The 21,116-nt window shown below is 40.3% G+C and overlaps 1 protein-coding gene across 27 annotated transcripts in view; it reads left to right on the top strand.

Annotated features, from left to right (window-relative positions):
• The window catches only part of LOC136285193 (uncharacterized), a 134,279-nt gene that overhangs the window by 78,737 nt on the left and 34,426 nt on the right, over window positions 1-21,116 (top strand). Inside the window, exon 7 of one of the 27 annotated variants that reach the window (XR_010719379.1) lies at window positions 20,151-20,615. The exons of 25 other annotated variants lie outside the window; for them this stretch is intronic. The gene's annotated coding sequence lies outside the window, so the exon portion shown is untranslated. Of the gene's footprint in view, window positions 1-12,999; window positions 13,088-20,150; window positions 20,616-21,116 lie in introns of those variants that run through there. One more of the 27 variants, XR_010719380.1, reaches the window with a different exon arrangement.

A 21,116-nucleotide genomic window follows, 5' to 3' on the forward strand; every position in this document is an offset into this window, starting at 1 on the left:
GTCTGTCCTTTTTATTATTATTATTTGTAACATTAAAAGAAAATTAACTGCAGCAGAAGGATTTTATAACCATCTATAAACTTGGTTATCAGCATACCAATATTATTCAATAAACATATAAAACAAATTACTCCAAGGCTGGAAATGGAATATTTAACATTATGCTGCCACAGGGGAGATGGTCTGGTTACGGCTGAGTAGAAACTCAGACTATTTTTTATGATTGTTTTGATGCTTGCAATTTTCTCAATCAGAATTTTCCCATGCTTTCTCTGAACTTGGTTTTAATTTGGGTGTTAATTTGTTAAAAGTCTGTGACCTGTTTCTCATTTGCTTAATAAAAAAGAGAAGGACTGAGAAATTACCCATATTTGTAAATTCATCTATTAGGGAGTGATTTTGTGGGGTTTTTATACCAAATACATTTGTTCTCCCCTAGCTTTGACTAGGCATCTAGCTTAAGTCCATCATATAGCGTTATCACTAATAGCTGAGAGAAATCCTAAGAGGACAGCTCCTTTCACCCATGGTGACACCTACTATTCTCTCACTTTTGAAATCTGTGTCAACTAGATGATCTGGTCACTTAATACATAGTTTGGATCAAATGACTTCCACCCAGAATTTGAAGAATGGCTTTAGTTTCAATTTAGAGGGGCAAGGTCCAGGACTTCTGTCTCCATAGCCTACTGAGGATATGGCAAACAGTGATAAAATCACAGTTACATGGGTACTCAGGGCGTATAGCCTTTGATTATCTTTGCTTCGGTCTGTCAGGCAAGCATCTAATGGCTGGAGGGTGGAGCTGAAGTACAGGTTTTAATTGTGAGTAATTAAGGAATGGAATGACATATCAAGGGTGGTGATCAGTTCTTTACTGCTGGCATTTTTAAATTGACTCCTAGCTGATTTTTTGGGGGTTTTGTTTGTTTGTTTGATTTTGTTTCTTGTTGGTGGGTTGGTTTGGTTTGGGTTTTTTATTGTTGTTGTTGTTGTTGTTGTTGTTTTTCTTTTTCTTTTTCACCATAACAAGAATTACCTCCAGGAAGCCCTTTGGTCTGTTTCTATACCTTTTGTTCTAGGTTGTATCAACCTACCATACTACTCCCCCCCGCTCCCCCTTTTAATTGAATTAACAGTCACATTTATCTCACTCAGCTTTAGCAATTTAGCTTTAGCAGAGTCAGGCAATCTATGGTCAATGGAGTGAAATAGGTACTTCCATACATTGCTTTCCAAGACCATGTTCCCTTCATCTTATTATAAAATTCCTTATATGATCAAAGAGACAAAACTTGTGTTTGATGCTGAAAGGCAAATCATGAAAAACTCAATCAAACATTATTAGTGCACTTTAGAGGAAATTTCTGCTGAAATCAACATGAGAAATGACTAAGGATGCTCAATGTGCAAAATGTAGTACATTCCTGATACACAAATCATAGATTAGGATTTTTCTTATCCATGTTAATTCATATTCACTGCAGTTAAAAGAATACCTGAAGCCTTTTGTCAGGTATAAAGACAGAGGTGGTAAGAACTGTGTGAATCTTATTTCCTTTTAAATGACTTGAAGGTATTATTCATCTACAGATTTTTAAATTCACTTTACCTGAGTAAAAATTTGATAGTGCAGGGTATGGAGGTAACTATTGTATAATATGAATGACAAGTAACAGCGTGCCTCGTTATTGCACTTCTGCATTCACTGACAAGATAATTTACCAGTTGTGCTCTTCTGCTGTGGTACTCATGCCGTAATTAACCCATGCATTAGAGTACAGAGGAGACCTCTTGCCCTTTAATTTTGAAATCCCAGACTTCTGTTCAGGTAAGTAATACCTCATTGGGCCAGCTACTGAATTTTCACTCATAGGTATACAGGAAGAAAAAAATCCATCTTTGCAGCCCATCCAGCAGCATGGCTCTGCAGGGCAAAGATTTGACCTTCTTTACTCTGACAGTAGGGAGAACTGTTCTCAAAGAGATGATATGAATATTACTGAGCCCTAGAGTTCAAACTTCAGCTAATGGCTGTTTTTTTGGAAAGCCATCGGCAGGAAATTTCAAGACTTCTCCCATTACCTGTGTGAGTGCTGCCTTATGTATGCAGTCCAATGCGGCATATCAGCGTGATTTCATGTATTATCTTTGTCTGTTCTCACATGGTCCAAGTCCCACTGCCTTTGCTTCAGCAAAACTCCCAAAAATGGCTGTATAAATTTTGTTAGGACAAGGACAATGACATTGGCAGGCAACAGCACTGCACAGCAGACACAGACAGTTCTTCAAAAAAAGTTGGATTTCCTTTTCCATCACTTCTGATATTTTCTCCCCTTTTAAATCAGATCAAAAATCTGAAAGAGAAGAACAAACTCTGAAAACAGATCTGAAAACTCTCCAAAGGATTAATTTTTTTTTTTATGCATGGAAACAAAAGGTTCTGCTGTTTCCAAACTGAAAGGATTTATTTAAAATTAAGGTGACATTGAAGTGCATCTACCCGAGGAGCCATGGCACATATTGCAATTGCAATGCCTGAGATGCTCATTCTGCCCTTGGATGAGGCTACTTGGCAGATGATGAGGGCTCTATGTACTCAGATGAGACACAGACCTCAGTCAAAAAGAAGATTTACACTGTGTTTTAACCTCAGACTGCTCATATCAAAACATTTCAGGGGATGACAGTGCTTTATTTTTGAGTATAATCAATTTTTACTCAGTCAAATATATCTGGGATGTATTTTTCAGAATAAAAATAGAAAGGCAGAAGAATGGTGCAAGGAAAGTCAGACTTCCACAGGAAATTACTTATTTTGCTGAAACAAAATTATCTCTAGAATAAGTGGAAAATTCACAATATTCAGAATGACATAGATTTTTTTACATGCTCCCTTTCCACAAAGAAATGAGATACTAATTCATTCCCAAGAGAACCAGAGGGATTTGTTGTTTGTTTTGTTTTTAAAGGAGGATGTATATTCAGTCCCATTGGAATTAAAAGAACATCTTCAGACCTGAATAAAAAATGCATTCCAAAAGATGTCAAGAGGAAAGTTTTTGCAGCCAGCCTCTTCAAGAACTTGTTACAGCCAGTGATCTCAAGCAAGAGCCTTAATAAGAGCTGAATTTACATGCAAACATTTAGAAAGCAAATAAATAAATAAATGGGGGAAAGAGAACTTCACAGCATTCAGCGCAATTTTTTGGTATAATACTATGAGCACAGCATTAGAGAAAACCATGCATCTGTTTTATGGTTGGTTTATATTCTTCTCTTGTGTGTGCATCTTATGCACATAAAAATTAATAACCTTTGACTATCCATTTGTATTTATAACATCTGCAGTACCAATGGGTGCAGTTCTAGTTTTTCTGTCCCAGGCTTGCTAAGCATCCTAATTTGGAAAGAAAATGCCAGATAATTCTCCAGGGGAACATTCACTATGTCAACGTCTCTTGATTCCTAGACATCCTAATCCTAATGTCACCAGTGGGAAGTCTGTAATGAAGGAAATCCCAATGGCAGTGAAGCAGGGTAAAGATAAAAATGCCAGTCTTTGCTTTTTCTGTTTGATCCAGGTGAGGTATTACTAAATGCAGTCTGAGGTTGGAGTGGCCTTTCTGCTTTGGGGTCAGGAACTTACTTTGACTGTGTAAATAAAAAAATATCACTGAACAAGATGAGTTCAGAAAATTATATTCACACTACAACTGCCCCCACAATGGTCACAATCAGAGCTGTCTGATTCCCCCTGTTCTTTGTGAGTACCTGTACAAAAAGGACTCTCTACTCCAGTATATTCTCTGAGGACACTGGAGTTTGCCACTGCCTTACAGAAGGGAAACAAAAACCAAACCAAATCATAAACAAATATACAAAAAAAACCCACAAACCCCCCCCAACCAAACCGAACCAAACCAAAAACCCCCAACCAAACCAAAAACCACAAAACACATTAAAACCCCAGGGCCTCCAGAGAGCCACTGGCACAAATCCCTGAATTCAGCTAGTGGGACTATTATTGTGATAATTTTAAGAGAGTTTTAAAAATATATATAATTTTCTCCTCTGGTACAAATTGCTGCAATGAAAATGTTCCAGCTGGTGTGCAGCTGGTTCAATTCAACTGTTTCTATTTGCAGATAAATTCTCTAGCTGTGAGGAAGTTGCCATTTGTTTTGCTGATAAATTCAAGATTTCTTTTAAGCCTACTGTGCTGTGGGAGAGCAGGGGAGTATCTCCAGAGGGAGAATGAAGTTTCTGATGAGCTGCATGCAGTAATACTGAAACTGCATCTGCCTAGGATTAGTACCAGGTGCTTATAAAGTTAGCCCTTCCTCAACGAGAACAGTCAGAAATGAGATGGTGGACTATGATGAAAAGCAGTTTTCAGGGAAGTATTGGTGTGGAAGAGGCCATGTCACAAACTCCAGGTGAACCTTGAGTCAGTTAAACTGGGAAATGTCCTTCCCAGTCTGTGGGTCAGAAGTGTGTTGTACAATGAGACCATTTGATAAGAGTGTCTTTGAGACTGCTGTTGAGACTGGCTGTGTCCAAAGCCTGTGGTTGTACCCAGACACTGGGGAGAACACTGGATCTGTCTGTGGAGCGCAGAAGGTCTCAGAGCACTCCATAGGAAAAGCCAACTCAGAGGCAGACCTTATGAATGAGGAGGAAATCACCAAGGCCTCCATGTAACAGAGAAATATGGATTTGGGAAGAACTGCCTCCATTTTAGTTCTTCTTGTCACCCATGAAAACCCTGCAGGTCTGCTTAGTTGCTATTGAAATTTTCCTTCACAATACCAATGGCTCCCTTGCAGAATTCACATTAGAGAAACAAGAGCTATATTTTGGCCTGAAAGTGCATTCTGCCAAGCAGGGGTTTCTGGTTGTTTGTTTCAGCAAGATGAATAGCACCCAGCTTAAAACAAGCCATAAGCTTCCTCTATTTATTTTGTTCATGTTCACTGTGCTGTGGGATGAGTTTACTTTGGCTAACACATACTCACGGGAAATGAAATGAAAACAGCATGGAGAGGAATATCTCCAAAGTGGGCAGTCCAACAGAGATTGTTCTTAGGAATCAATACTGGTTGTGCGGACAGTGGAAAGGAACTAGGGCTTGGTGCTACCATCTTACTTCTCATCCTGGTCTGACATACAGTTAGTAAGCCACAGAAAGAAAAATGTTAAAGTAAAAAAAGTAAATTAGAGGCTTTTCTCTTAGGAAGAATGGAAATGGCCTTTTATGAAGAGGTTAAATCTCCCCTAATATTAAAAAACCAAAGAGAAATGGCTTCCAAAGAGACATAGCTGACAGGTTACATAATGGCCAGAAGTAGCTGAAGTCAGAGCCCACATAGCTTTTCCAAGTGTGCTGTGACTAAAAGCTGCAGTCTCCAAGCCATTTGTTCTCCTCCACAGTTCCTCATACCAAATTCATCTCATTTTTTAACTTTCCATATTGCCATGCTAATTTTAAGTTGGAGCCTCCTACCCATGGGACCCAGGCTGTTGCAGGAGTGGACAAGAGCTGCAGGGCTGGGAAAGAGCAGCAAGGGGCTGGGGAGAGCAAAATATTACTTTTCTGGGAAATGCCTCTTTGGAGGGTGCTGCTCAAGTAGCCTGAAAAAAATTCCACACTCATTTTTCTGTTGACATAACTGAGGTCAGACTGTACCTGGTATGTACCCACAGAATTCTGGGACTTCCCTTAAAGAAACTTTTCCAACTCTACAGAAGTTCTGCACAGAATTAATTACACAGCATATCAGCTTTGCTTTTTCCCTTATTGCATTCCTGAAATTGGCTGTTAGAGAAGTGCAAGGTTGCACTGACCTGGCAACAAGTTTGGTTTCATGCATGCAGCTTTTTCACTCTTTTTTTTCATCTGTTGTCTCTAAGAGATTTTCACTAGATTCCAAGATGCTGTATTCCAGTCATGAATTCATCCAGACAGCCAAAGTCTGCTTCCAGCCCCAAATTTGAAATGACTGAGCTCTTTCTTTCTAGTCCTTTGGTATCAACTTCAGTTTCCTGACAGCAAATTTGAAAAGACTGAAAGAAGTTGCTCTCTTTCTACCTGACATGTTACAATCGTCTGCCCCAATGCTAAGCCAGATTTTGGAGGCTGTAGTCAGCAAAACACAAAAGTACCTGCAGGGCAATATAGAACTGCTAAAACTTTTCTCTTGACTTTAGGGTGTTTTGGAAATTACTTTCCATTTATATAAAAAAAGTAAAACCTGATAGCTCTGTTTTGCTCTCTCAGATCCCAGTATTTGTACTTCATTTGATTTAACAAATGCTTCAGTAGTCTGGGATGAATACTGAAAGCAATGAATAAAACTTCCTAAAGGTTGACTCCAGCATGTTATTGAAAATAATTACCATTAAACAATCTTCAGAAATTAACTTTTGCAAAATAAGAACTTCTTCTAGGCTTTCCTATATAAACATTCACACTTTTGAAAATTCATGCTGTCAGATTTTCTCACTCCACTGCAAAAATTTTTCCCAGGCTGCAGTTGGCAACTCCAGCAGTTTTCTCCATCCAGTGAAGCCAGGAAGTGTGAAAGCTGGGGAATTGTTTTCCCTAAAGTACGTTTTTGATCATTCACATATGTGGTGTTTGAGATTTGGGCAGAAATCTGCTTTGCTTAGCTGAATATCAGAACTGGGCCTCCTGCCACTATCACATCCTCACAAACAGGTTTGGCTCAAGTTTTAGCACAATCAAAATGGAGGAAAATAAACCTACTTTTTATGTCTTGTGAATCAATACCTGACCCTGTGCCTTGTCTGTAGTACCTTAGGCTGCAACTTGTTTGAAGCATAAAGAAAAATCAAATAAAAACTTTAACTCCTTGACAGTAATATTAATTTGGAAAATTCTTCTTCATTTGGCTGCAGGCAGGAAGTCCAGTGAATATCTTGAAAAGCAAGATTTTGCCAGTTTTACCACATGCTTCTCACATTTTTGATGACTGTAACATTCATGTGTCAGAAATAACCACAAGGAATGTGAGTTCTTCAGGCAGTACAAGTTTTCAAATGGCTCTACAGCAGTTTTTGGAACAGAACCATGCTCCTAGCTACTCCTAGATATATTCCAGCTAGCAAAAACCACTCCACCCCCCTCCAAACAAGTGTTTTAATTAAATTGCACTGCAGCAGGTTCAGCTGAAGTCTTTGAGAAGAGGCAACTCTCATACTTTAAATAACAGATGGTAAACTCAAAGGATGAAGCCTCGGTGGAACTTATGCCTGGTGTAGTCTGAGCTCCTGATTCCATACAATTTGTAAGAAACTTTTGCCACGATGTTTCAAAGCTCTCCTCTGTTCTAGCAGCACATCAGGGAAGGGAGTCTCTTAAAATGCACGTGCAACTCCACGCATGTTCTGCAATGGGGGGCTTACTGTAAAGCTGGGCTTTGGTATAAAAAATGGGATTTAAAACTTTAGAGGGAAATTGAATCTAATTCCTTTCAATAGTAAATTCTAGGGGAGGCCCTTCCATGGAAACCATGTTTATCTAGAGGAACAAAAATTAAGCAAATAGACCCTTTTAAAGTAGAAAAAACTCTTAAAACAGGGGGAAATATGACAGGGTGGGATGTAGGTACCAGCACTTAGGGCTACTCTTACACTTGCCAGCAGATCCAAAGCCTTCCCCTGCTTCATCCACAGCAGGCCCAAGTAAATTGCTTTTTCCTTAACATGATCCAGGGTTTGCCCCTTTCTTGCTTGAGTGAAACTTGTCCTTGCTGCAATCGAACCATTCTATTTATTTTCTCTCTTTCAATCCATTTGTCAACATTCTTGGATGGTTAACCTTCCAAAAAATTTTGCAGCCCTTCTCAGCTCATCTGTGAAATGTCACAGTCCTGTTTTATAGTCCATTACACAGGTCACCAGTGAAACCTTTGAGAAGATCCTGAGATGGTTCATGGCAGAGTCCTGATCATTCTTCTTGACAATGAAGTATTAAAAATACTGTCCACAGCCCATCATACATTTTTGCTCCCCACCTGTAGGAGGATTTTCTAGGCCATATTAGCTTCTCTTACAGGGCTGAGAGCAGGCATCTCTGATATTTCAGTCCCATTTTATTTTTTCTGATCTTGTGGCCATGATAAAGCCCTTACCTATACCTTGCTGGCCCATTGTCAGACAAATGAAGGCAATGCTCTGCTCTCCTGTGCCTCACAGTTGTGCTGCAGGGCTTCGTCATCTGAACATGAGATGCTCTGAAAAGAACTTCAGCAGTAAGTGCTCCAAATTGATATGAGTCCTAGTGGAGTGCATTCATCTATACACAGGGGAAGAACAGGATTCAACTTTCATTTCATATGAAAGCTGAACCATTTAATTTTATTACTTCAGGCAATACCAGCAAGAAAACAAACAGTGAAGAAATTCTTAAATCAAAAGATTAGTGCCTTCCCACCCAGCTACAACTCAGTTCAATTGCTGAGTTTGCAAGAACTCTAAATGCTTTCCTTTGCCTCAAAATATCATTTCTTTATCCATTTTATCTCTCAAAAATTTAAGATACTCCCCCTCAGTGTACTTGCTAACACCTTGCACTGGACTCCTCTGCTACCCTCTGACTCTGATTTCGAGCATAATTTCATGAATGACAAGAGATGACCTCTCTCTTGCTTCCTGTGTAGGCTGCTCTCAGCTGGCTTGCTCAGCACAGTTCTGGTCTTTATTGCACAGTGCTTCATCTTTACAGCTCTTATCAGACATTTATACCATTTTCCTCATTGGCAGAGGGTCCATTGTTCAATGTATCAAGCATATACTGGAGAGTTGCTTCCTGCAATGATTCTGGATATTTTTTTGGTTCAACAGTCAGGCTGCAGCACATGTGATTTGTGCTTGTTGCTTTGCATGGGCTTGGGACTCAAAATACAGAAAGACGTCCATGCTTTTCAAGCCAGAATCTGTAATTAGTCCTTAGCACTACAGCCGTAGACTGATGGAGCTCAGAATGGGATTGAATATCTGATGACCCCCAAAAATGTCTGCTGTGTAGATCACAGTTTTCAGAAACATAAGAAAACATTCTTTAAGTCGTCAGTGTCTTTTAAATCAAGAATAACAATCCTGAAATTAGAACTGTTCTTTTAGCACAGCTATCACCCGCACCAAAGAAGTCTCTGTCCTGCCTGTTCCTTCCTGCTCCCTTTGCCTTATGAGGATCAAGGGATCAGGCTGTGCACAACATCATCCTGAATACCAGGGGAACTTCAGTAGAGACTGGACTATTTCCTCTCAAACACAGCTTTTCTCTGTGGCACTTAACCTTACCAGAGCTTTAGACTATGAGGTTGGAGGGAACTGTGTAGATGATGTAGCTAAAATTTCTGAATAATGCACAGTGTGCCTTGCTTCCCCTTCCATGTGAAGTTCACCACAGTCTTACTGAAGCTTGCTTTAGACCAAAACACTCTTGACGAAGTCAAAAGCAGATGTGGCCCTCTTTGGTTGGCAGTTATTCATCCTTGCTGCTGAAAATGCATGTTTTACTCCTAACTTTTATTTGATTGGCATTAATAGCCTTGCGTTGGTTTTTATCATGTTTTTCTCTGACATGCTAAGAAAAATAACAAAAACTTGAATATTTTCTCATGCTGTTAGAATGTAGGTTGCCTCTTTGTTTGGCATGCAATGAGCAAAAGGATTTCCTTTCATATCTCATTATAAGGCATTTCTCTATTCCTCAAAAGTTGTTGTCACTATTCTCTGCATCATTTCCAAGTTTTCAAAAATTCTTTAATGCATGAGCTGCTTATACAGATATTTGTTTCTAAGAAGCGTTGTTTGCAACTCGAGCAACATTTCACATTCACTGTCATCATTAGCAGCATCCTTATTGACAATATCAACTATTAAGGATCAGATTGTAAATTAAAGTAGCTTAGAAACTTCATGGATCCATGCTTTTCAGATTGCCCAGAAGCATTAGAATGGTCAAGGTTGTCCTCCTAAAGGTCCTTATCATCTTCTTGTTGCAACAGATCAGGTTCATAGGAAGAAATGAGTCATTGGTATATTTCTTACTACTCTCTGCCCTGTCCTCATGAGGGTAAGAGCTTTGGATCCCTGCTCCTCTCCACAAGGAGATTATCTGCCATGCCTAGAGGGTAGAGAGTCATAACCCCCCATCAAGAAGACTTGTAACCACCTAGATCAAGAAATCCCTTAGTTTCTTGCAAATAACACCTGTTTTTCAGGTCCTGTGCTCTACAAAAGGTGCATTGTAGCAGCACAATTTGGCTTCACACATTACATCACAAAAACAATAGATCTAAACAAAAGCAATACATCTAAGACATTCTACTAAGTGGTGTCTCTAGCTGCTCACTGTTGCTTTTTCCTCATCTTTCCCCTTCTCCTTCTATTACTTTACCTACTCTAAAATTCTTGTTACAAAGACTTTGGGAGAGGTGCTTTTTATGCCTTTGTAGAGGAGCTGGCACAATAGATCTGTCTGATCTAAACAAGACCTTGAGTGATAGGCAAGGCTCATGAATAGTGATTACTGCTTCCAACCACTAGAGAACTCAGCACTTTTTCAGAGTTGACCTACTTAAATTGTATATACAGGTAGTGCTTGCAGCCTTTTATTAAATTGCTCCAGCAAACAGTCAGAGAGAGAAATGTGGAGGATATACAGCTATCCTGCAGGTCAAGATGTACACTAAAAAATGAGAGCCTGCAATTACAGCACAGGTTTTGTGCTGAGGCACTTTACTGAGAACTTGAGATTGTCCTTATGGGAGTTGAAGGATCAAATGCGAAGTACTAACATTGTGTCTTGTACCCAAGACAATTACTGGTTCAATGGACTAAAAGGGATGGGAAATTAACTATTCAGAACAGGTTTACCTTGACAAACATCATTAATGTAATCCAGATTTAGCATAGACCCACACAGTGTAACAAGGATTTGGCTTTAGTTCCATTTTTCTCTGACCCTCTGTCACTCATTCTCTGGATTTCAGGCCCTCAGTTCATCTTCAAGGCCCTGAAAGGAGCTCCCAAGATTTTTGGGAAAATTATACAGTGGTCTGGATCTGGGGTTTGAAAATGCTGGTAGACAGCAAATCTACTTACAGGTTTCAGTCTGCTTTCCCCTTCTGAATTATAAGAGAAAACATGGGGGAAGAAAGTATAAATAACAACCTACAGCAAGTGAGACAGTAAAGAACTCCTTTTCATAAATGAGTAAATTTTAGAAAGGTAGAGGTAAAAAACAAGCAAGAAAAACAATAACCAAACACTATGTGCAAACGTTACGTAAACTCAATGGAAGAAGGGAAAGAGACAGATGTCACACTGAAAAATAAACCACTAGGGTGCTTATTAAAAGTGACAATACTCCTACAGAAAAATATTGCTGCCTTGCTGCAACAGACATTAGACAGTTTTCCATAAGCAAAAATAATTGTCTTGGTATTTAATGTCAACAGTTTACCACCTCCTACAGAGATGTCAGCAAATACATACCAAATCCAAAACATTTTACATATGAAAACAAGAAGCCAAGTTGGGAAAATAAGTACTTGGCTGGATGAAATGTAATGGATGAAACGCTGTTAGAAAAGAGCTGTTGTTGAAGCAAGCTGGGTTAGGGTCTGGTGGTAACTGGGGTTACTGGTAAAAAAATACATGGTACTACAAGTTCAGCTGCAGACCTGAGAGCGTGCCAACAAAAAAAGCAGGCCTACAAGGAATCAGGCCAGGTATTCACGATAATATTTTGGGTTCCCTCACTTCTTTAGTGTCGAATGTTTGATCTTACAGGAGCAGAAATTTCACTGAGTTTTTGCTCATTAGCAAAAACCTGAGAGATGAAACATGGAAAAATTGTAGCATGTTTCTGGAAATCATATTTCAAAGCTGTAAGTGAGATGCTTCTCTTGTGTATAACAGGGCTCCTGTGTTTCCATGATGTGATAAAATGTCAGACTCATCTTTCTATTTACATTAATTCAGCTGTATTAAATATGTGGAGATACGTCTGAGCATTTTTTTGTCTCATTTTTGTTTCTGGAAAAAAATGGAAAACCATAATCAACAGCAAGAGATGGAAAATACTAATATCAGCAAGAGTACAAGCTCAGCAGAAGGGGAATTTTCTACCTTGTAAATATGCAGCTAACATATTAATCACAAGGCTACGTAGCCCTTGGCCAGGATCCAAGGATGAAAGATGCATTACTTTTGCCAACAGGGGACTCTTCACTTCCCTCAGCCATGAATGCTACAAAAAGATGCTGAGAATGGTTCTAAGAGTAGTAAAAGCAACATAGATATAATAGATTTAGTATATAAATATGAACCTCCATAGCACATACCAAGTCTTAACATACATATTACAGTTTACTTTCAAAAAGCGATTAAAACATTAAATTTTGTGCAGAGAATTCTTTCAAAACCCCAAGATTATTAAGTGTTGGGAACACAGTGATTTATTTTGAACACAGGCAAAAAAAGATGTGAAAAATTTCCAATACACCATAGCTTGCAGGGGAGTTTGAATTTGTTTTAGCTGCACACAGTTTAAACATGATGCTGGAAGGTCAGGCAGTCCTCTTCTAAATAAATCTGTCAGAGTAAATGGAATTGCTTTGGATTTGCCTTGGATTCAGTTAAAGCAGGATCTGGTCTATGAAGTTCATCACAGTCAGTAATACAAGTTAAAATTAAACTCTAGGAAGTTCTTTGCATTTTCTTCTATTTTCTTATGAAGTTATGTAAGAATGAAAAAAGATACAGCTAGGTTTCATTAGGGACTACTGATTTTAAGAGAAAGGTTTTTTATTTGTATGTTTTAGAATCTCAGGCTCAACTCTAATCAATTGTAATTTAATTGTAATTGCTTTTTAAGTTTCATTAAGCAGTGAAGTAAAAACAACTCTGGTCTAAAAGCTCTCCAGACTTCTCCTGCTCAGTTCAATATTCATTTTCCTACAGAGCAACAAAGACAAGAGAAGAAATTCAAACCTGTGCCCCTGCACCCCTAGAATTACTCAGCCTGTAGCGTCTGATGGATGGATGGATGGGAAGGGATGGGAAGGGGAGGGGAGGGGAGGGGAGGGGAGGGGAGGGGAGGGGAGGGGAGGGGAGGGGAGGGGAGGGGATAGGGGAGGGGAGGGGAGGGGAGGGGAGGGGAGGGGAGGGGAGGGGAGGGGAGGGGAGGGGAGGGGAGGGGAGGGGAGGGGAGGGGAGGGGAGGGGAGGGGACGGAGGAAGGAAGGAAGGAAGGAAGGAAGGAAGGAAGGAAGGAAGGAAGGAAGGAAGGAAGGAAGGAAGGAAGGAAGGAAGGAAGGAAGGAAGGAAGGAAGGAAGGAAGGAAGGAAGGAAGGAAGGAAGGAAGGAAGGAAGGAAGGAAGGAAGGAAGGAAGGAAGGAGGGAAGGGCTCCTACAGAGCCCTTGGCCAGTTGTTTCAGCTGCAAATAATTATTATGCATATCTTGTTAAGTGTGCCATATATCCTAGGATCTGTCTACTGGAGCATTATAGTAATTTAGAGTAAAACATTTTAAATACATTGATCAGAGTTGGCACTAAAACTCTTTTGAAATGAATCTGGATGGCAGTGTGACATGACACCATCTGGGTTCTTCTCCTGTTTGGACATAGAGTGGGTGTATGCTTTGGCACTGACAAAATAAGAATGTTATCAGTGCAGTCCATGTTGACACTTCCCCAGTGAAGCTGATGCCAAATCTCTCTGAATGAAAACCTGGCCTCCTTGACATCAACAGGAACTTTGCCATGAACTTCAGCATGGCACACATTTCCCTTCTGTCTAGAGGTAGAATAAGCTGTAGCCTCGTATCTGGAGTAATGTCAGAGGACAGGAGCATTGAGGAATGGTCCATGATACAGGTTTTCATGTGGCCCTCTGACACAGATAAGACAGCAAAGAGCAGTATTCTCCTAAAAATGTAAAAAGGTGCAAAGCACTTATTGGAAAGAAGCTTATTGCATTGCCAAGCAGTTCATTGTGTGCAAAGCTCGAAAAGGATTGAAAATAGCCATAACTAGCTGAAATGTAAATGTTTGCATTAAAATCCTTTATAACAGCATGCCTGGTAAGCCTACAAAAAAAAAGAACAAAAGAACAAAATGCCCTCACTCGGCATGACTGCTGACAGAGTAACCTCAAAAAAAGGCAAAACCAACAAATACTACAGTGTGTTCTACTTCTCCAGTTACATTTTGTATTTACTTTGGCAATAGTCACTTAGCACCAATGAGTTTTGACAGAGAAACAGTGATGACTAATGGAGGCAGGTGGTATACATTTGAAGTTTACAGAAATCAAGCAATAATTGCTCACATAGAGCTGTGGAAAATACGATAAAAATAGAAAATCCAAAAAGTCCAAAGGCCTTATATTAGAAGCAAAGAAATAAAACCCACCAAAAGAAAAGAAGATTCATGTGGCTTTCATTCTGGTAATAAAGCTGCAAATGTGGACTCTGAATACGTTGACAGCTAATTAGCTAAACCATGGCAGTGCAAATCGGGTGCTGCCAAGCAGTGGATGAGAAATCTCATGCTGTAGCATGGGAGTTGCTAAAAGTGTGTATAGCTTGCAAAGGGAACACTAGATTTCTGTTCCTCAGTGGCTCCTGTTGTCATCAGGAACATGCTTTTAGTTTACACACAAAAGCAAGGAGGAAAGGGACATTAAAATGCCTGTAGAGGAGCGTGTTCTTGCAACATCAAACCTTAATCAGATAATTTAATTGCAATATTTGCATACCACACTTCATTTTACGTATCACTTTTCATGCTGGCAGATGCACAATGCTGCCTGTGTGAGGGCTGCAGCTGCTCAACACCAGACCAACAAAACTCCTTAAATATGTACAATTCTAATTTCAAATAAAACCAACAAACAGAAGCATAAATTAGAATATGACACCCAAGGTGGTGTTCAAAGGACAAACACCTTCTAACAGCAAAGTGTAAACATTAATAGAGACTAATTAGATATAAGTGAAGGCAGAAGCCCACGTAGAGTCCATGCATCCTAGCTGTTAGGAAAGAGCAACTAATTAAAGGAGGCGATTGAAGGCAATCAGAATGATAACTGTCTCAATTTCAACCACTGGAACAGTGAGTAGTTCCTTTCCTGCTTGATAGACATGATCAGGTACTCCAGAAGAAGGAGAAGACAAAAAGAGCTGGAGTCAACCCCGAAATGGTGTCTCAGCACTGGATAAAAGAGGTATAATCCAATGAGTAACATGATGCCAGACCATCTATTCCTCCTGCCTCATGATGTAAAGACAAGGCAGTCAAAGAAAATAGCAAGAAATTCGAATGTGCTCCTTTGCACATCTTTGAAAGACAGCCCAGGGAATTTGCTGAGAGGAGTCCTGAGAAGGTCCAGTGTGCTTGGAGAGCAGGAACAGCCAGAGCAGTCTGAATTAACAGCACCTCAACATTTCTAAGGTGTGTTGAGGGACATCCTTCAGAACTGAACCTGCTGGTGTCTCTTGAGGGACACCTGCAAGGAGACCCGTGAAGGCAGCCAGTGCCTGTTTGCCTCCTTCAAGCACCTGATGCCATCTGCTGAAGGCACCAAATTGTTTCCATGTCAAAGCCAGGGCTAGAGCCCAATCAAGGGAGAATGATGGTCAGATCCAGTGGGATGCCACAGGCACTCAGCACAGCTGCAGGATACCACTGGGCATTATCTGTGCCCCACATTGCTCAGGTGACAGGGAGTTCAGGAAAGAATGACAGGTCATAATTTTTCTTGGATGAGCAAGTGCCATGGTCTCAAAGACCCCCACATAGGGAAATGGAGCTCAGCATACAAAATCCAACCACATGCAGGGCTGTTACAATTTTAGCTGTGTTTTCAAGAAATCCAAGCACATAAAAAGCTAGCCCTAAGCCCATAAGTGAAACTGAATGGAAGTATACATAGATCCCAAGTCTAAGTAGCCTGGTATGCACACGTCCATGCAGGTACACTCTTGTTGCTTCACTGAGCCTCTCATCCCTGTTTCAGCCCTCCCAATGACAATATCCCTATGTGAATGTCAATCACAGGGCTGTGCCTGGGCAAAGACTGGGAGAATGTGGGTTGGCATAAATGAAAACCATGCTAAGGAGCCCATGGAAAAAGGGCACAGGCAAGCACATGTCAGCATGTGGCTGAGGTTTTTTTATGGGTCCAGAGTTAATCTGACAAACACAGCCAAGCTCTTTTAGAAACATGCTCTCCCAAGGAGTATAGATCAGGAATAATTTAATTTCAGGCTAAGGTAAGGAGAGAAATTAGGACCAAGCCCTTAAAAAGCCTATTTCTCTTCACTCACATCAGAGAAGATTATCTAAGGTGTAAGCATCTATCACTCAGACACTCACTATTAAGTGACATTATTCCTACTATGAGGCATCTGACTCTAACTGTATGAATCAAAAGCCTGTAATTTACAGAAGTGGCTGCAAATACTGAGTACTATGGACTGGTGTCTCAGTTTACCTAAAAGCAGTTGCAGTTAGGAATGATTATATCCTTCTGCAGCATTCAGTTACAATAATAAAGATTAGTTAGTGAATGTGCCCAGCAATAATTTTGCAGAGAAAAGAGGTTATTAATCAAGTTGGATGCTCCAAGAAGTTCTCTCTATTGTGGTTTAGCTATAGGAAAGCACATCAAGGAACAAAAGGCAGGGGAGCTGCAGACATGCCATCAGAAACTCCCAGTAATGTTGACTCTATATGCCATGGCAACCAAGTTATTGTGGCTGTGTCTGCTCCTGGTGTGTGCCCTTGTTTCACAGGCTTACTTTGCCACCAATTTTGGATTGCCAGGTTTCAGGGTCCTGCCTCTAAGTGAAGGCATCCACCCTTTCCAGCCTGACCTCTCCCATCCAAGTGCTTTGGGCTTTTCCTAATGAACCCATCCATCTTTGCTTGGTAACAATTCAAACATGTCAGTTCTTTGAATGGGAGTAAATATCTTGAAAACATTTAGGAGTTTCAAAGCATTAGGATATCTTTGCTGAGCTAATAAATACCCACCTGATACAACCAAAAAAAAAACACCAACAACCAAAAAACCCCCACCAAACAAACAAAACCCAAACCCCTCAAAACCCAAAAAAACCCATGAAAAAAAACCAAACCCAGAGGAAAAGATTATGTACATATGCAGTCAGTGATGCCTCCACTTTTTTTTTTACATCTCTGGGTAAAAATGGTAATTAATATTCTATTTAGTACTAGTATTTTACATTTTAATGACTTTTTATATTTTAATTCCAATTAAGGACTATTCTAAAATATTTTTGTGAAGTGGGAAAAGTAAGTAATCCTCAAAAGAAATTTATGGAATATTTCTGTTAGGGGGGAGGCAGGAACCCATCCTTCTGTGCCTTTTGCCACATGTCACCCATAAGCATGGAAAAGGTGATAACAGTTGGGAGAAGAGGCAGAGGCATTACATTTTTCAAGTCCTCTAAAAGGTCCAGTTGCTTAGATTTGGGAGGGAGTTCACTCGTGACTATTCACAGAATGCTACCACTTGTGGTGTGAGGATTTTTCTGCCATTTCAGACAAGTGCATCAGTCAGAAAGCAAAGGAGAAACAGGCCTGGTGTAAACTGAATAAATTTTTTTCGAAGTCTTCACTGGGGAAAGGCAGAAGGACAGATGGCTGCTTTCAGGTGGTACAAGAAGAATACTTTGCACATAAAGTAATTTGTATAAGTTTCTTAGCAGCACCGGCTAAATTAGTTAGACAAGAAAGACTCAGTGTTTTGTTTTGAGCATGGCACAACTCTTAATGAGATTCAAGTTGTTCAAAAAAAGGGGACTCCTAACTGTAGTCACCACAAAATGAATACATACTTCAATAGGTTTCTTATACTGACAATGAAACTTCTGTGCTGAGAATTCCCTTCTAAGGGACCTCTAATACACTGCATTACTAAAAAGAGACATTTTCCTCTGCAGGATGATGTGTTTCAACAAATTGAAAAATACAAATCTAAATACTTCTTTTCATACAAGAGTAACCTGATAGCTCAGAAAAAATGTGGGTTTTCTGTGTCTTAAAATGCTGTAGGACTTGTGAACCTTACTAATATATTTGAAACCATAAAGAATAAAGACAAAAATATATTAAATAATTTTCAGGCTAAAAATACCTTTTTATTATATAGTACTTTTAGAGAGAAGGAACCTTAATGGGTAATTTTTTATCTACTCATTATTATTGCTGCTGTTGTTTTTATTGCTGTTACTGTTGTATTGTTATTTCAGAATCTATTTTAAACCACAGTCTAGGCTGAGGCTTCACTGTAATTTGTATAAGTGATCCATAAAATCTACATAATAGATTACTGTCACTGCAATACATTAGAGTGTGCATGGAGGGAAAGACTCTTCACATTGAATGTTTTCTGAAAGGTCAATGGAGGATGTTTAGGAATAAAGTGTGAGCAAGCCTCCTGTTCCCATGGCACATCTCTGTGGCTGCACAGAGGCCAGCTGGGACAGCTTGTCAGGTAAAACTTTCTTCTGGTGTTTTTTCAGTCCTTAAACAGGCTGTGTTTATTGTACACTTGTACTGAGGTGGGGAAATGGGATCTTCTCGGCCCATCTGAACACACTCCAAGGAATTTACAAGGACATGTAGTGATAAGAAAGAGGGGAATGGCTTTAAACTGAAAGAGGGTAGCTTTAGACTAGATATTAGGAAGAAATTCTTCAGTCTGAAAGTGGTGATACACTGGCACAAGCTTTTCAGAGAAATTGTTGATTCCCTGTCCCTGGCAGAGTTCCAAGGCCAGAGTAAATGGGGTCTTAAACAATCTGGTCTTGTGGAAGGTGTCCCTAACCGTGGCAGCAGGGTTGGAACTGGATGACATTTAAGGTCCCTTCCAACCCAAACCATTCTATGATTCCATGTTAGGGCCTCGGATTTCAGTCAGAGTGGGATCTTCTCAATGGCCTAACACCCTTCTGCACCGGCTGTGAAATTTTTTTTCATGAATATACGTCTTTCAGCTTCACACCGAGTCAGCATGTGCCATGTCTCCAGTTTGAAGTGTTTGTGGGTATTTTGAAGGGAAGCAAAGATGCACAGGATCAGGGGAAAGGGAGAGATGTGCCTGTCCTTGCTGGGCACAATGGGGTCAAGACACAGCTTGAACAGCTATGTCAAAGGCAAAAAGCCCCCAGACACTGTGTCATGGGCAGCCACTTCAGCGCTAATTACTTACCCGAAAGTGTTAAGGTGGAGAACTTCTTCCATGAATCTGTTTCTCTCTTTGAGAGCCAGGTCAGACCAAAGCAGAACTGAGGAAACCAAACTGCTTGGCTTCCTCCTTGCTGCCAAACCTTTGATGCCAATGCACTGAATGCTTTGCATTCTCTGATGGGAGGTTACAGAAAACCAAATTCCCATTGTTCAAGGATAGGTCAGGGCCATGGCAGTGTTACAGCCCCTCAGTCTCCATGGCAAGAAAAAAGAGGAGGGGAAAAAAGCACCTTGGTTCCAAATCATCATGCCTCTGATGCCAATATTTCAAATGGGAGCATATAGCATGGCCAGTTTTATTTCATGCTCAGCCTTAGGTCATTTAAAACCCCTCACCCCTAAGTCTATGAGCTAAGCTCAGCTGGTCAGAGCATGGTGCTAATAACACCAGGGTTGGGGGTTCAATCCCTGTATGGGCCATTTACTTAAGAGTTGGACTCAATGATCCTTGTGGGCCCCTTCCAACTCAAAATATTCTGTAAATCTGTTATATAAAAGTCCCAAATCCCTGTTAATCCTCATGAACTCTTCTCTGACACAGGTGAATAACATTTCCTGTTCCTAGGTAGAAAAGCAATAGTATGGAGATTAATCCCTAGCTATGCAGACTGTGTGAAGTAAGATTAAAACTACAGGAGCTCTGCCAGCCTACCCATCTCTGAAGTCCAGAATGTCTGGGTTTACCTACTGCCACAAGTTCAAATATTTGCAGCTTTGTTTAACTCCTAAGGGTGATGGACCTACTGACTACGTGAGAATTTGTATCTGTTTTATTTTCAAGCTGATACAAAGGCCTCCATGGCACTTTATTCTCTTTCTTGCAACACACAGATTTCCATCCTTTTGGTGTGCATCAAAGGCTGCCAGGAAACCTTGAGACAGACTGAGAGACCCTTGGTGACTTGGTAAGGCTGGAGATCAGCCTGCCCTGGAGGTGAATCCCACCTGCAGCTGCAGAGCCTGCATGGAGATGGGACATGCCCTGCCAGAGCCACACAAACCTGGTCTCACTGCACTCCAAAGTGTGGTGGAGAGCCCCTGGTCCTCTTCCAGCTCAGACACATGCATGGCCACTAAGGGAATTATTGCTGCTTTCTTGGTTAACCAGAAACAGAAAAGAAATAAAAACTGGAGAAGTGATAAGAATTGTACATCTGAGTTTTTTAAGAACTTGCTCTTCACAGAGCTTCAGCAAATTCATGTTGGACACACAAGAGTATTCCCTGAAAAATGCAGAAAAAATATTTAGAGCACAGCCCAGTGTGCATCTGATATACTGGAAATGTTTGACAGACAACAGTATCATTCTGGTTTTATTGTGAGTCCTTGGCAATGCTGCCATTGTTTGAAATATTGCTTGTGGCCTAATAAAAAAGGCATAAGGAATGACTGTCCCTACTCCAGTCATTGTTAAAGATGTTTATCCTTCAGTCCTTTGGACACTGTCCACAGAACAGACACCAAAAGCTCACTGTTCATAGCTACATTCCCAGGCTCTTTTCAGGTCCTCAGCTCACATCTGTGTTTCCTTCTCATCACTAGGCCTCTTGCACTGACATTCTACCCTGGGTGTCCAGGCAGTTTCTGACAGGGAAGAAACTCCGCTATGGCCAGTCTGATGATGAAACTCTGTTGACCTGGGAGTGTTCACATTAACTAGTGACACAGAAAATACTCGTGAAAATGACCATGAATCCATTTCTGGAAATCTGGATAACACCACAGGCATAGTGTTCACTCTTCATAAAGATGGTGTGTTGGCTATGATCCTTACAAGACCCAGAGGCAAAAAATAAA

Source organism: Chamaea fasciata, unplaced genomic scaffold (assembly GCF_029207755.1).
Source record: "Chamaea fasciata isolate MVZ Bird 193981 ecotype frontalis unplaced genomic scaffold, bChaFas1.0.hap1 SCAF_2, whole genome shotgun sequence".
Taxonomy (NCBI): domain Eukaryota; kingdom Metazoa; phylum Chordata; class Aves; order Passeriformes; family Sylviidae; genus Chamaea; species Chamaea fasciata.